At 48.9% G+C, this 14,804-nt stretch overlaps 1 protein-coding gene across 1 annotated transcript in view; it reads left to right on the top strand.

Annotated features, from left to right (window-relative positions):
- The window catches only part of UCHL3 (ubiquitin C-terminal hydrolase L3), a 408,547-nt gene that overhangs the window by 42,059 nt on the left and 351,684 nt on the right, over positions 1-14,804 (top strand). The window lies entirely within an intron of this gene.

The raw sequence follows: 14,804 nt of genomic DNA, 5'->3' as shown, positions 1-14,804 counted from the left end.
AATACTACGTTCCAGGTGCTCCGCCTGCGCTGGGTCCAGGGCCGGAAGGGCCACCGACTCCAGATAGTCCGCTGTATCTTGCGGCAAAGGGGGCTCCCCTGTGTAAAGGTCTTCATAGAACCTACGGAACACCTCCGCTACCGCTGCGTCTTCAGAGACCGCCACCCCATCAGAATCTAGCAGTTCTTTAACCAGGTTACGCTGATGCGCCACACAAAGCCTATTCGCCAGGAGTTTGCCACACCTATCCCCTCCCGTGTAAAACGCGTGTTTGAGGCGCAGCGCCGCGTATTCCGCCCTGTCCATATCTAACACTGATAAGAGTTTCCTAGCAGCCTTCAACTGTTTCCATATCCTAGGGGCCCCCGTACGGCGATGTACATGCTCCAGTTCTCTAACTTTGGAAGTCAACTCCTCCCTCTTGCGCTGTCGCTCTCTGTTCTCTGCCGAGGAGATAGAAATAAACTCCCCTCTCAACCGCCTTCAACGCCGCCCACTGTGTCGCTAGCGAGGTGTCTGAGTTATCGTTATGTGTTTGGTACTCCCGGATCGACTCCTCAATGCGTTTCACAACAGTTTTTTTATGTAAGAGGGTATCCCTAAGGCGCCAGACACCGCGGGAGGGGGAGACCGGTGCGAGCACAAATGTGCCCGCGACCGGCTTTTGATCTGATAATGAGGACCCCTATGTCCGCCGTCTTAGCGGAGGCACACATCGGTCCGCTGACTAACAAGTGGTCCAACTGCGCATATGTCCGGTGTGCATGTGAATAGTAAGAATAGTCTCTACTCATGGGGTGTAGTGTGCGCCAAAGATCATGCAGGTCCAGATCAGCGAGCCGGGCCTTTCCTGCCTGTGAAAGTTCCCCAGTTTGCGGGTGTCTCTGCGCGGACCTATCAAGTGTGGAATCAAAAACCATGTTCAAGTAATGTTATGTAATATGTAATATGCTGTTTTGTAGCGCGCTCAATTACTACCGGAGTATCCTGGCGCGGAAGACCGCTGGGGAACCCGTCCAGGCATCCCCGGCGTCTGTGGGGGGCTGTTGTAGAGATGAGGCAAGCTTAATGCCCAGAGTTGCCGAGTGTGATCCCTGGTTAGAGTAGGCACCGAGGCGAGAATTATCGAGTACGTTGACCCTGGTCCAAGACCCTGCCGAGTCGGGAATTGAACCTTGATCCCGGGCCGTTCTCTGCTTCCGGGTCTGCCGCCTCTAACCAGTGAGCCACACCACTCCACACCCCCTAGAATGACATGTCTGTCCGGGGAGGCAGTCACGTCCACCAGCGCCGAGTCTAGAAAGCGCTTCTGGTGGTCGTTCGGGCTGTACAAAGAGCCAATAGTAAACGTCACATCTCCCAGCTTGAGGCGGTACGCCAACAGCCCCCCCCTTTTTGTTCTGCGAATTTGTACAGCACCTCCCCCCTGAAGGAACTTGCTATCAATATGGCCACCCCCGCTTTCTTAGAGGTTGTGGAATAGAAAAACTGTGTGGGAAACTTGCGAGAGCGCAGCCTATGACAGTCCTGTGTTAACAAGTGGGTTTCCTGCAGGAGACAAATGTCTGCTTGTGTCCCCTCCAACAAAGACAAGACTGCCCTCCGTTTAACTGGATTGTTCAATCCCTTAACATTAAGGGTTACTACTTTAAGTGTCTCCATATTCCTGTAGTCCAGTGTGCGCTAAGCAGCGGGCACCCAATCTGGGAGGGTAGGGCACGGGACGGCAGCGCAGGGGAGCTAAAGTGAAATAAGGCAATAGTATGTAAGACACTGGACGATTCCCCCCTTCCCCCCAACTTCCCCCGAACCAACCCCGTGGCAACCGGCCAACCCCCAACCCAAACTCGAACAACCCAATGTCCCGGTCATGTCCCAAAACGGACAAGTCCGTGGAAAGTACGTAAAGTGGACGTCCGGCCACTCGTTCTTCCTGCCTCCCCCCCAACCCCCCTCCAGCCCCAAACCTGCTATCCTCAGAAGCTATGTCCTTCTCCCCCCGCAGCGTTTCTACGCCGTCAAGGCTACACCGTTCGTGGCAGCAGAGTCCCTGGCTGCCTCTCTCAACGCGTTGGCCATTTCCGCTCCAATGGTAGGTGAATCCGGCCTCCCAGCGCTAGCCACCGATCTCCTTCTCGCCGTCCGCCGTCGTCCTCCTCGCTCTGAGCGACACCGGCCCGGCGTCGCTCCATCCTCCTCTGTAGCTGTGAGACCCAGGACCCCACATACGTCCTGCAAGGAGCGCAATTGGTGCATCACGCCGTTCCAGCGAAAGATAAGGCGGAAGGTATGCCCCCAAGAGTATGGTGTTTCATGCTCCCTCAGAAAGTCCGTCGCAATCTTGAAGGCCCTGCGTTTTTGCAACGTGATGGCAGACAAGTCTTGAAACAGCGCGACGGGCCGTCCACGGAAGGTCAGTGGTTGCGTATTGCGGGCCTCCGCCATTATGCGCTCCTTTACGAGGAAATCAGGAAGGTAGGCCAAAATGTCCGGTGGAGGCGCCGCCGATTGTCGATGGCGGCCGACCCTGTGGGCCCTATCAATCCGGATCGGGAAGTCCGCGGGCTCACCCAGGATCTCCCTGAACATGTCCCTCAGGTAGCCAGTAACATCATCTTCCTCTTCATCGGACGGGACTCCCCGGACCCGTATGTTATTCCGTCTCGACCTGTTCTCCAAGTCTTCATTGTGCGCTTGGAGGTCCACATGCTGTTCCCTGAGGCGGAGTACCTCCTGTTGTAGGTGGACAATCTCCTCATCCCTCCGTTGGGCCGCTGTCTCCACCGTTTCCATCCGCTCACCAAGGCCCTCCACTTCACTGCGAACCTCGCGCACCTCGCTGGCCACTTCCTGCTTTAGTGTCTGAAATTCTTCTTTGAGCGAACTAAACAGGGCCTCCGTGAAAGATCTCGTGACCGGGGGCTCCCCCCCAGCCGGTTCTCCTGAGTTTCTGGAAGAGCTCGGGGACGGCTGCGCTCTATCACGCTGTTGCTCGGCCCTGCTCAGCATGTCCGGGATAGTGCAATCTCCTTCCTTCACGTTCCGGCCGCTTGCCATTTGCACACCGTGGACCACAGCACGCCGCTTGATGGAAGAGGTAATTCAAGGCTGCAGACAGCAGGTCCCGGCGTTGCTGGGTCTCCACTTATGGACCAGGTGCGATCGAGGTGGGAGTCCGGTATAGCAGGGCCGTCGTGTGTTCCGTACCTTCGAGAACAAAATGGCGGCCGGGCGCCACTGTATAGACCCTCCTACTTCTCTAACCAATGTCCAGACCGCCGGCCAGTTCAGAGACCTCCCGGCCCGTGGCACCGCCAACCGAACCGCACCTTTGCTGGGCGTTCCGCTCGGGGCCGGGGGGGGCGCGTGGTAACCCAAGCCGCTACCTCAGGGGCTCGTCTCCGTCGCCTTCTCGGGGACAAAATGGCGGCTAGGCGGCTCCAAGAAGACCCTCCGACTCCGATGGCCACTGTCCGGGTTGCATACAGTCTCAGGGCCACAATAATGAGTCCCCTCCGGGGCCCCTCGATCCGTAGGAGGGCCGAGTGTCCTGCCTCCCCGTTCCATACTCCTCTCCAAACTACATACGGGACCGGGGAGCGCATGGCGTACCAGGCTGCAGCCGCGGTCTCGAGTGTCACTATGCTCAGGCAGCGACCGTTCCTCCCCGCGGCGTCCCTCGCAGGCTGTCCGTCCGGCTCACCAGCTTCAAAGGCACAGAACTGCTGCAAGGAGGCAAACAGACGTCACGCTGTTCAGCCGAAGCCCCCGTGCCGGGGCTCGCCCAGGACCCTGCGTCCGGCAACACGCGCCGCCTTGGCTCAGTGGTGCTCCGCAGTCAATTCACCATCGCTCAAGTAGTCTTCTACAACGGCACTTGGGACCCAATTTTAACACCCTTGCATGCACCAAGGTCTCCGCCACCCTTCTCGCGGCTGCTGAGCTCCAGCGGGGGGAGAGAAGCTGTCGATAAAGGGCTCGGGCCTGATCGGGCCGGAGGAGCTGCTGGAAGAAGCGTCCGCTCACCCGGCCATCTTGGCCACGCCCCCCTGCACTAGCATTTAGACACCAATTCCCCCAGAATGGTGCAAAAGCAGTATTAAATACTTGGGTGTGTGGATAAGCTCAGATGTGGAGGATATTGCTAGGCTAAAATATGGCCGTGCAGTTGATCAACTTGAAGACAAAATAGACCTGCTCACGATGGCGGGGAAGGATAGTCCTAATTAAGAGAATTGTCTTTTCCATATACCTGCTAATTTTCCCAATGTCCTGCATAGGAGCTTCTTCCAGACGTTCAGTTCGCTATGTACCAGACTGGCATGAGGCGGAAAGAGACCTAGACTTTTGTGGAATAGGCTGACCCAACCCTACATGTGAGGCGGATACGCAGTACTCCACATGAAACTTTACTACCTGTGCGTGCTGGCACACTATCGTATCCACCCACTGAAATATGTGGGACACTTTGTGATCGAGCGTGATGTAGCTTCCACACCCCCTTGGCTATGGCTATGCTGGTGTGACACCCTGGGGTTAGCTCTGATATCAACACAGTCCAATGCTCAGCCGAGGTCTGGGATAAGCTTCAGGAGCGGCCTGCTCCCCTCTGCTAAACTCCCCAAATATTCCCCATACCCTCTATCCATTAATCCAATGACACGATGCAAAATCGGCATCCCAGTCGCACAGTTGGGGCTTAGCGAAGTAGAGCGATCCAAACGAGAATAGCCACTACATTACTTTACACACTCGGAGATTACCACACTAGATATACTCCGCCCACCCCCATAATCCTGCACAGTTTTGGCCATTACAGATAATCATTCTCTACAGGGAGATGCAGGAGGTGATGCCTACATGAACGGCCCCTGCTAGAGAGAAATTTGGGAAGACCTCAGTCTCTGATAAGTATGGGAACACGGCTGTGCCCAAACGGGAGAGCTCTTCCCCAATAGCTGCTTTAGACTAATTCACTTCCAATTGGGTGTTTTATAACCTGGCAACGCTGTGTAAAAGGTGACTGAGAGAAGACGATAACTGCAAGAGATGTGCAGCTCCTGATTTGGGATTTTTCCATTTAGCATAGTAGTGTAGATGCATCCAGCAATTATGGTCTCGAGTGTTGACCACTATACAATGTATCCTAGATTCGCCCTTTGAAATATCACAGCAAATGGTGCTGATGAGCTGGATAAAGGACATACATTAGGCCCACTGGACATTCATTCCTCTGGCCTTGCTGCTGACCAAGTAGCATATGGCAAGCATTATGCAAAGGACGCATCACAAAGAAAAAACACTGGCTGGCTGAACTGACTTATTGTAATGAACTCCTGGAAATCAATGACAAACTATTGCCAGCAACTTCTCGTCCGCAGGATATATGGGTACCCTTCAGAGGTTTTCTGCTGTCCGTGGGAGAAGGGGAGACTCGTCCTAGAGCCCACACACCCACCAAGCGTACTGCACCAGATCAATGAACTGTACCGTATCTATGACATCGAAATGTAAAGGCTGAAATGCTACCATTTTTTTTGGTCTTCTGTAGCTTTATCATCAAACAAATGGAATAAATAAAGTTTTTTTTAAAAACAAGGTGTTTTTGATGCAAATCAAATTGTGTGATAAGATTGTGTATAATTTGATGGGACCATTGATGTCTCAAAGAATAAGGATGCTGTTGCTATGCAAGCAGAACTAAGATGGGCAAAGATTACAAAACCTGTGTATGACGCTATTGAACAGGGCAAAAGTCAACTAACTGAGTCATATGGCTAATGAGATGTGAAGTCAGATGTTTACTTAGACATACGTTTTGTGCTTATGTTTGTAAATTTCAGTGAACCTTCATTTACTGACTTGCACCTTCATAAAACTAGTTGAGGTGAATTTTAGTAGCTTTTAAATTTCTTTTTGAAAAATGATAAGCTGTAAGTGGTTTATTAGCAAAAATGTGACCATTTGTGAGAGTCCCTGCAGTAGCCTAATAACAACCTTTGTCATAGCGGTTGCAATATGGTCTGTTTTCATCATCATGCAATTTTAGATATTTACTTTGCATGCTTTTTCGTCTGACTTATCTTCAGACGCTTTACTACCTTTGTGTGAAGCCGCATCTGATGCCATACAAAAAAACAGTACAGGGAGGGTAGTTCAGACCGAGACTTGAGTGTATTTTATTCGATCCTCTCATGCTGCGTCAATCTATCAGAGTTAGTACAAGTGTAGCTGAACATTTTCTAAAGCATGATGACTGCTCAATGATTCTTAGTGTTGCAATCTGGTCTCTGCAGGATCTATCTTTATTGTCCTTACAACTGAGCATCAAATGGTTACTTCATTCTATTCGGGATGGCTGGTGAACACTTTGCCTCTGGTTGATAGGAGAGTTATCCCTCTGTAGTTTGCACAGTTATTCAGGTCACCTTTCTTGGGGATCTTGATGAGATATCCCTCCTTCCAGTCTGATGGCACCTTTTCCAATTCCCAGATCCTTCCAAACATGGAGTAGAACATTTCTACTGATTGTTCAATGTCTGCTTTCATTGCCTCTACTGGAATGTTGTTAAGTCCTGCTGCCTTCCCATTTTTCAGATGTTTGATGGCTTGCCGTATTTCTTCCTTGGATGTTCTCTTTTTCAATGTAGATCTTCACACTCGAGCCTAGCCAACACAGGTTTTAGTCTCTTGTGGCAACGACCACAGACTTCATCAAGGCTAATTAAATCTATGTATGCGCTCAAACCAAGATGCAGTGCAAAACCAGTCAAATTAAAATACCCAAATCGTCAGGGTTTCGTATTAGATCGTTATTGACAGTGCTGAGCAATCTCTCTTTAAAGTAGTGGTTTCAATATCCCAAACGGGGGTGGATCGGTAAGAATAACAATCACTGCATATATCAGCAGATCTGGATCTGTTGCCACAAGAGACGAAACACGTGTTGGCTAGGCTCGAGTGTGAAGATCTACATTGAAAAAGAGAAATAAACAAAGACCATAAGTAGATCGTGTGGATTTTGATTTAATATACAAATTTACTATTGTGTGATCTAGCTCAGGATATATCGTAGTGTTCTATCCTGTGAAAGCAGTTTAACAGATTTCTCCATACTGAGCGAAAGGTACTAACCGCTTTGTGTCTCTAAGCCCAGGGTGTTGTCATTGAGTTATCCATGGTACTTAAAACGGACGAGGTCAGATGGGAGAGGCGAGTGTGAGCTCCGTAGAGAGTGTTTTTGCTACATCACTTTAATTTACTATTTAAGTTGCAATTATTTTAATTTGGCTTTTACGGTAACTTACATGAGGCGGCCCCTCACACTATAAAGAAGCAAAGCGACCAACACCCCATATCAGACACAACCCTAATTCCCCCACTCCTTAACAACCCTGATACAGAATTTTAACGCTTGCATCCCGCTGTCTCAAACTTTCTGAATGTTTAATGCTGTGTTGGTTACACCATACAATAGGAATCCCTCTCTAACTCTATAATTTATCACTTAGGATCTGATCACCAATATTTCCAGAGAAGGTCTCCCTGCCATATGGCGCTCTGACATCATTGTGGGTGGAGGAGTGTGGAGCCTGGGAAGCAATTAAAGAATCGGATGTGGTGTATCTCCTACTCACTAACTAGTTGCCAATTAATTTAAGGCAGAAGAAGCTAGATGTTGGTTAGATAAATAAGAGGGCCCTTACTTGCAGCTTGGTTCTGGGTCTGTGGGGACTTCCAGGGAAAATGGCTTCAGCTTAGCCTGGCTTTCTTCTTTAATGCTTGCACCTCCAAGGGTGGGGAAGTTCTTTGTCACAGGGTCACAGTGGCAGATGTCAGTAGGAGATGTCTGAACTGACTTGGCAGGTCCCCTTAGGACGTCTGGCATTGATGCTTGAATTGTGAGGGACCTCCCAACCAAGTTTGGACTGTTATAGCAAGAGAGCGCTATCTGGTAATGTTACTACGGGAAACTCATTACAAACAATTACAATTTTCCTGAAATCTGGATTTTTCGCATTCAAGTTGGAAATACTCTGTTGGATCACTGGAGTGCTCTACAAAATACTACATCTACATTGGCTGTCAAGATCTGAAGCTGCTGCCTTCCTCCAACTTTCTAAGTAACTCTTGTTTGAACCATGACATTGTTTTTTTTTTTTTTTACTTTTACTGTACTTTGGTTGGTTATATGCTGCACCACGTGGATTTTCTCTGGAGATTTAGCTCATGCCAAGCTACTATAGAAAGCAGGAAATCATTTCACCCACGTACTGCTAAGCATGTGTTATGGTTTTCCTTCATTTATCCTGCAGAGCAAGTATCTACTTGCATCAGCACATAATAAATAGGGCTGGGCTTAATTGGGTATTTTTTTTCTTTAAAAAAAGTTGGGAATTTCCTTTAACATTTTGCAAAATTACACTTTATAGAAATGTGTTTGCCGGTATATTCAATCCATTTTCTTTTCCCATTCACCCGAAAGCTTTTCTTGCATTTACGAGTTTTGTGAGATGCCAGTAGGAAACTGGTTTGAGTAGAAAATGCTTCTTGGCGAGACCTCTTTTTTTACTCAAACCACTCTCCCTTGGTATCTCAGAAGACATTTTAATGTAAAGTGTAACGCGGAGAAACAAGAAATAATCTTAAATCGAGTAATGCATAATTTTTAAACATTTCACACTTATCAACTCAAAACTCTGGGATTTCACAAATTTCCATGTTAAAGTACATATGCACATTTATGTTCAACCATAATCCTTGTTTCTTAAATTCCTGAAGCCAATGGCTTGCTCCGATATTACTCCTCTAGCCAACACACAAACATGTATGCTTCTTTCTGACTGCTCATGAAAGCTTTGTTTTTACAATACGTTCTTTTTTTAATTTATTACTGTGACAAATCGATTTGGCTAAAAGGAATTAAATACCCAATACCATACATACAACACTAAGAGGAAGTCAAGCTATCAACTAGACAAAAGACTGCATCATTTTTGACTGCAAACTGGCTGACTCCTGCCTAAAGCTGCCTGGTATTGTGTGCATTGCGCTGCTGAGCTATCCTGACGCTTGAAGTGGCTTGTTGCACTGTACTTTCACTTTTGCCTGCATAGCGCTGCTGCCCTCATTAAGCGCTTGAACGTGCCTGCCTGTTTGTGCGCTCGACTGTGCCTGCATTTGTTCACTGTTTTGTAATCTTTTTGGTAATAACCTCTGCACTTTCCTCCAACCCGGTCTGCACTCGCGTTATAGCCGCCATTTGCTGTGTTGTTGTTGTTTTTCCCTGAGCCCGCCCCCTCCACCACGCACCCGCCTCCCATCTGATCCTCCCTCGCCCCCCCCTCCCCACCCACTTATGACAGATGCTGTCGCGCGCAGCGTTCACGCACAGCGATCGCGCCCCATTCACGCCGAAGGTGCGCCAAAGGTAAGCCCGTCTACGCCCGTCCGCGCCTGGACCGCGCCCAGCGCCAGACCCCCTGGCCCCTGTACCCCCCACTTCACCCGCATCTCATACGACGCCTCCACCCTCTTAGCCCTAAACCCCGGCCGACTCCCCAACTGCGTCCAAGCCGCTCCCGGACACATCCATGGACCCTTCTCTTGCTACTCCTGCAAGTTCGACGGCACCAAGAACGACTTCTCATCCACGAACACAAAACAGATATCTGACACCAACCACCTACAATGCATCCTGCTCAACACCCGCTCAGTCCACAGGCACGCCATCGACCTCTGGAATCTACTAGACACCATCTCTCCAGACGTCGCCTTCCTAACAGAAACATGGATGAACGCCACATCAGCCCCAGACATCACCATTGCCATCCCGGAAGGCTATAAGATCATCCGTAAGGACCGTACCGACCAAACAGGAGGAGGCATCGCTATCGTCCATAAGAAATCCATCCGCATCTCAACCAGCTCAGACGTCAATCTCGCCAACACTGAACACCTTCACTTCCAGATCCACATTGACCCCAAGACCACACTCAGAGGCACCCTCCTCTACAGGCCACCAGGACCCCGTGCACAATTCAGTGAGGACATCACGGACTTCATCACCCCACACGCCCTCCCCTCTGAGGATTACATTCTTTTGGGAGACCTCAACTTTCACCTTGAAAAGAACAACGACCGCAACGCCACCACCCTTCTGGACAATCTCGCCAACCTCGGACTTAAACAACTTTTCACTACCCCCACCCACATCGCAGGTCACACACTCGACCCTATCTTCACCTCCAGCAAACATGTCTCCTTCAGCCACACCACAGCTCTCCTTTGGACGGACCACAGCTGCGTTCACTTTACCTACAACAAGACCACAACCAACAACCAACCTCAACCCACTCTGCGAAGAAACTGGAACAAAATCACCATCGACCAGATCTCCTCATCGCTTCTTCAAAACCCCCCCGCCCACTCCTCAAACCCCGACCAAGCAGCCATTAACCTCACCCAATGGCTATCCAACAGCGCCGACATCCTAGCACCGTTAAAAAAAGTCTAATCAAACTAGGCAGCAAGAAGGCCTCCTGGTTCAACGATGATCTTAAGAAATCTAAGAAACTCTGTCGCTCCCTTGAGAAGGCCTGGAAAAAAGACCCAAACACCAGCACCAAGGACGCCTTAAAAAACGCCACCCGTATACACCACCAACTGATCCGGAATGCCAAGAAAGCCGCTTTCAAGGACCGACTAGATAGCAACGCCCACAACAGCAAGGAATTATTCAACATCGTCAAGGAATTTACCAACCCCTCAGCCAACTCCAACGACATCACCCCCTCTCAAGCCCTCTGCGACTCCCTAGCCTCATTCTTCCACAACAAGATTGCAGACATCCACAACAGCTTCGACAACCGACCCGAAGACCAACCCACCCAACCCTCTGCAGGACCCCCACCCCCCTTGAACATCCTCAATGACTGGAACCCAATCTCCACTGAGGACACCATCCGCCTGATGAACTCTATCCACTCAGGATCCCCCACAGATCCATGCCCTTACCACATCTTTAACAAAGCAGACTCCATTATAGCACCGCACCTCCGAGACGTCATCAACTGCTCCCTCAACTCCGCCACCTTCCCGGAAAGTTGGAAACATGCCGAACTCAGCGCCCTTCTGAAGAAACCCACAGCTGACCCCACCGAACTCAAAAACTACCGCCCCATCTCGCTCCTTCCATTCCCGGCCAAAGTCATCGAGAAAGCTGTCAACCACCAGCTTGCCGCCTTCCTTGAAACCAACAAATCCCTCGACTCCTCTCAGTCCGGCTTCCGAGCCAAACACAGCACTGAGACCGCACTCATCGCAGCAACAGACGACATTTGAACTCTGCTAGACAACGGAGACACAGTCGCCCTCATCCTCCTTGACCTCTCCGCAGCCTTTGACACAGTTTGTCATAGCACCTTAACACAACGGATCAGAAACATCGGAATCCAAGGAAAAGCACTGGAATGGATCACCTCGTTCCTTGCCGGAAGAACTCAGAGAGCCTGCCTTCCACCATTCAAATCAGAAGCTACCGAAGTCATCTGCGGCGTGCCACAAGGATCTTCACTCAGCCCCACCCTCTTCAACGTATACATGAGCCCCCTCGCGGCTATCGCACGCCAACACAACCTCAACATCATCTCCTACGCTGATGACACTCAACTGGTACTATCACTCACCAAAGACCCTAACACGGCCAAAACCAACCTACATGAATGAATGAAAGAAGTAGCCGAGTGGATGAAGTACAGCCGTCTAAAACTGAACTCTGAAAAAACGGAAGTCCTTATCCTAGGTACCTCCCCCCTCCGCCTGGGATGACTCTTGGTGGCCAGAGGCCCTTGGAAAAGCACCCATCCCGACGGACCACGCACGGAACTTGGGTGTCATCCTGGACTCCTCACTCTCTATGAACAAACAAGTCAACGCCTTCTCATCTTCTTGCTTCAATATTCTTCGCATGCTCAAAAAAACATTTCGCTGGATCCCCACCGAAACTAGAAAAACGGTCACCCACGCACTGGTCACGAGCCCCCTGGACTACGGAAACACCCTATAAGCCGGTACCACCGCAAAACTCCAGAAAAAACTCCAACGCATCCAGAACGCCTCAGCCAGACTCATACTAGACATCCCGCGTAAAGACCACATCTCTGGACACCTGAAAAACCTCCACTGGCTCCCCGTTAACAAGAGGATTACTTTCCGCCTCCTAACCCACGCACACAAAGCACTCTACGAACTTGGACCTGAATGCCTCAACTCACGACTTTCCTTCTACACCCCCTCCCGCCACCTACGATCCTCCAACCAAGTCCTTGCAACTGTACCTCGAATCAACAAAACCACCATGGGAGGCAGATCCTTCTCCTACCTGGCAGCTAAAACCTGGAACTCACTTCCCACTCACCTTCGCCTCACTCAGAACCACCTTACATTCAGAAAGCAACTTAAAACCTGGATATTCGACAAGTAATCCCCCACCCTTCCTCAAGCGCCTTAAGACCCTCTGGGTATGTAGCGCGCTATATAAATCACTTGACTTTACTTGACCTGGTAATTACTCAGGGCAGTATCCCAATCCTTTGATATTTTGCACACCATGCCACCCCAGTTTGGACGGAGCCATATGCAAATCAGTCTTACCCCTGCTCCAATGGGAACAGTCCAGCCCAAACTGTCAGGCTATGTCCTCCCTCAACCAGAGCACAAACAAACCAGGACACGTTTTGCCCTAGTTAGGGCTCATCAGCCTGGTATAGCTTGGTTCCAGTGACTGTGTGCATTGAACCAAGCTATATATGTTATATGTGAAAGCTGCCCAATATATTGTCAGCTTTTGCATACCTTGCTATGTGATGCTTCATGCTTAAAACTATGGATGCACTTATCAATAATGTTTGCTGTTACACCCCCATCAAGCGGCAAATGTGTACAGTTTAGTTTTGGGATTATTTATGGAGAACTGAGTCTACCCAGATTGTTTGGTATTGAAATCTTGTGTTTTTGATAACAATCAAGAATTTAGAGAAATCATTTTTTTTTTAATTTCGGACTAAAAACCTTGAAATGCAATTTTTGAAATGTACATAAAAATAGAGGTTGATCATCCTGTTTTTCCTGTTATAGTGCTGCATCTCACCAGGTACCCGAAAGAGCAAGAAATATGCATTCTTAAAAGCATAAGCTGTTTTAGAAAGTAATGAGACTTCTAGCTGTGAATCTGTAATCCGCTCTGAAATTAATAGCATTATCTTTAAGGGAGATGTGAAATGTAATCTCTCTGTGATGTTCACTTTGAACATCTATATTTTAGATGGCTCACCAGTAATCCTGGCTAGCCTTCGGCAGGGCTTGTGGCCTACCTAGAAATGTCTGGCCGCACTTTGAGGTAGCCCCTACCTCCTGGGGCTGCACCCATAATTGACCCTGCATCCTTCTACTGCCCCGGGAACGTACTTGCTATCATTGCTAACTACAGGTAGATAAAGTTGTGACACTACTGTTTTCACCACAATACTATTGTTAACGCAGCTGGCTGTTCCTTGTGCCATATAATCAAACACTCCTTGGCGATTTGATGGGCCTGTTGGGTCACAAGGGTTTCTTATGCGGAAGCCACAATTGCCCAATATACTACTGCGGCTTCTCCAATTACTTTGTCGATTAGCGTCCCCCGTATATTGGAGTATTTTGATGGTTCAGCTTTAACGTTGTGAACCTTGCTCCATTTCCGTTGAAAGTGTTACATGTACTCCATGAGGTACAGACTTAGATCTGTTCCTCTTGTGTGTTGCTCTCAACACCTATTCTTTTCTTTATGGATCCCCCAAGAACACATGTTACAGCCTCACATCTCCTAATGTTGCTGGTTTGATGTTCATGCTGTTAGCCTTGTTCTATTTCCTCTGCTGGCATTACATGCACTAGATGAGGAACCGACTCAGAACTGTTTCGTTTCAATGTGGCTCTCCAACACCTATTTTCTTCTTTATGGATACCCAATAGCAAATGGCATAGTCTCGCAGCTCTTAATAGGATCGTGCCTGTGGGATAATACACTTACTACCTTAGTAAGTCTTTCTGGCATTGGCATATGTTATCCAAGGCTACGGAGTTAGTTAATAACCTGCCAGTTAACTATTTGGTCTCTGGCCCTTGCAGAAATGTAAGTGTGCTATGCTGATTTTCAACAAATGTACCATGCGCTATGCCCTTTATATTTTGTAATAATGGTTGCTGTTTAAATTCCATGGATTAAGGTTTTTTATACATTTATATATCTCTTATAAAGTCCAGTGTGGAGATCGCTCACCCTTCCGGTGCGTGATTCCCATTGGCCTGTACTTCATACCTCGTCTCCTAGGGACTTCCTCTTAACCCTGGAAGTTGTGTGTGTTTCGTATGTTATGACTTTCTTATTCCCCCCCCCCCTCTATTCTGTTACTCACCTTTCTTATAAGCCATGTGACATTGGCCACATCACCTCAAACTCACCACATGCGGTGGCCTCAACTCACACCATACACACAATAGTCACCCACTACTCCAGTGACTGATCATCGGACTCCTTTGATCAAAGTTGTTTCTCTAAACACTAAAGGCATTAACCATCCGGTAAAACATGCCACTCACTTAAGGGTTACCTGTCCTTCCCCCTGGAAACCAGGATTTGCTATAAAGAAGCACTCTCCATGCTCACAGATTGGGTGGCAGACCTAGCCTGCTCCGCTGCGGTCTCCAAGAAGAATGGTGTAATCACCTTGGTTTCTAAAAATGTTGGACTATTGATTACT

Source organism: Lissotriton vulgaris, chromosome 8 (assembly GCF_964263255.1).
Source record: "Lissotriton vulgaris chromosome 8, aLisVul1.2, whole genome shotgun sequence".
NCBI lineage: Eukaryota > Metazoa > Chordata > Amphibia > Caudata > Salamandridae > Lissotriton > Lissotriton vulgaris.
This window is presented reverse-complemented; position numbering and strand designations above follow the sequence as displayed.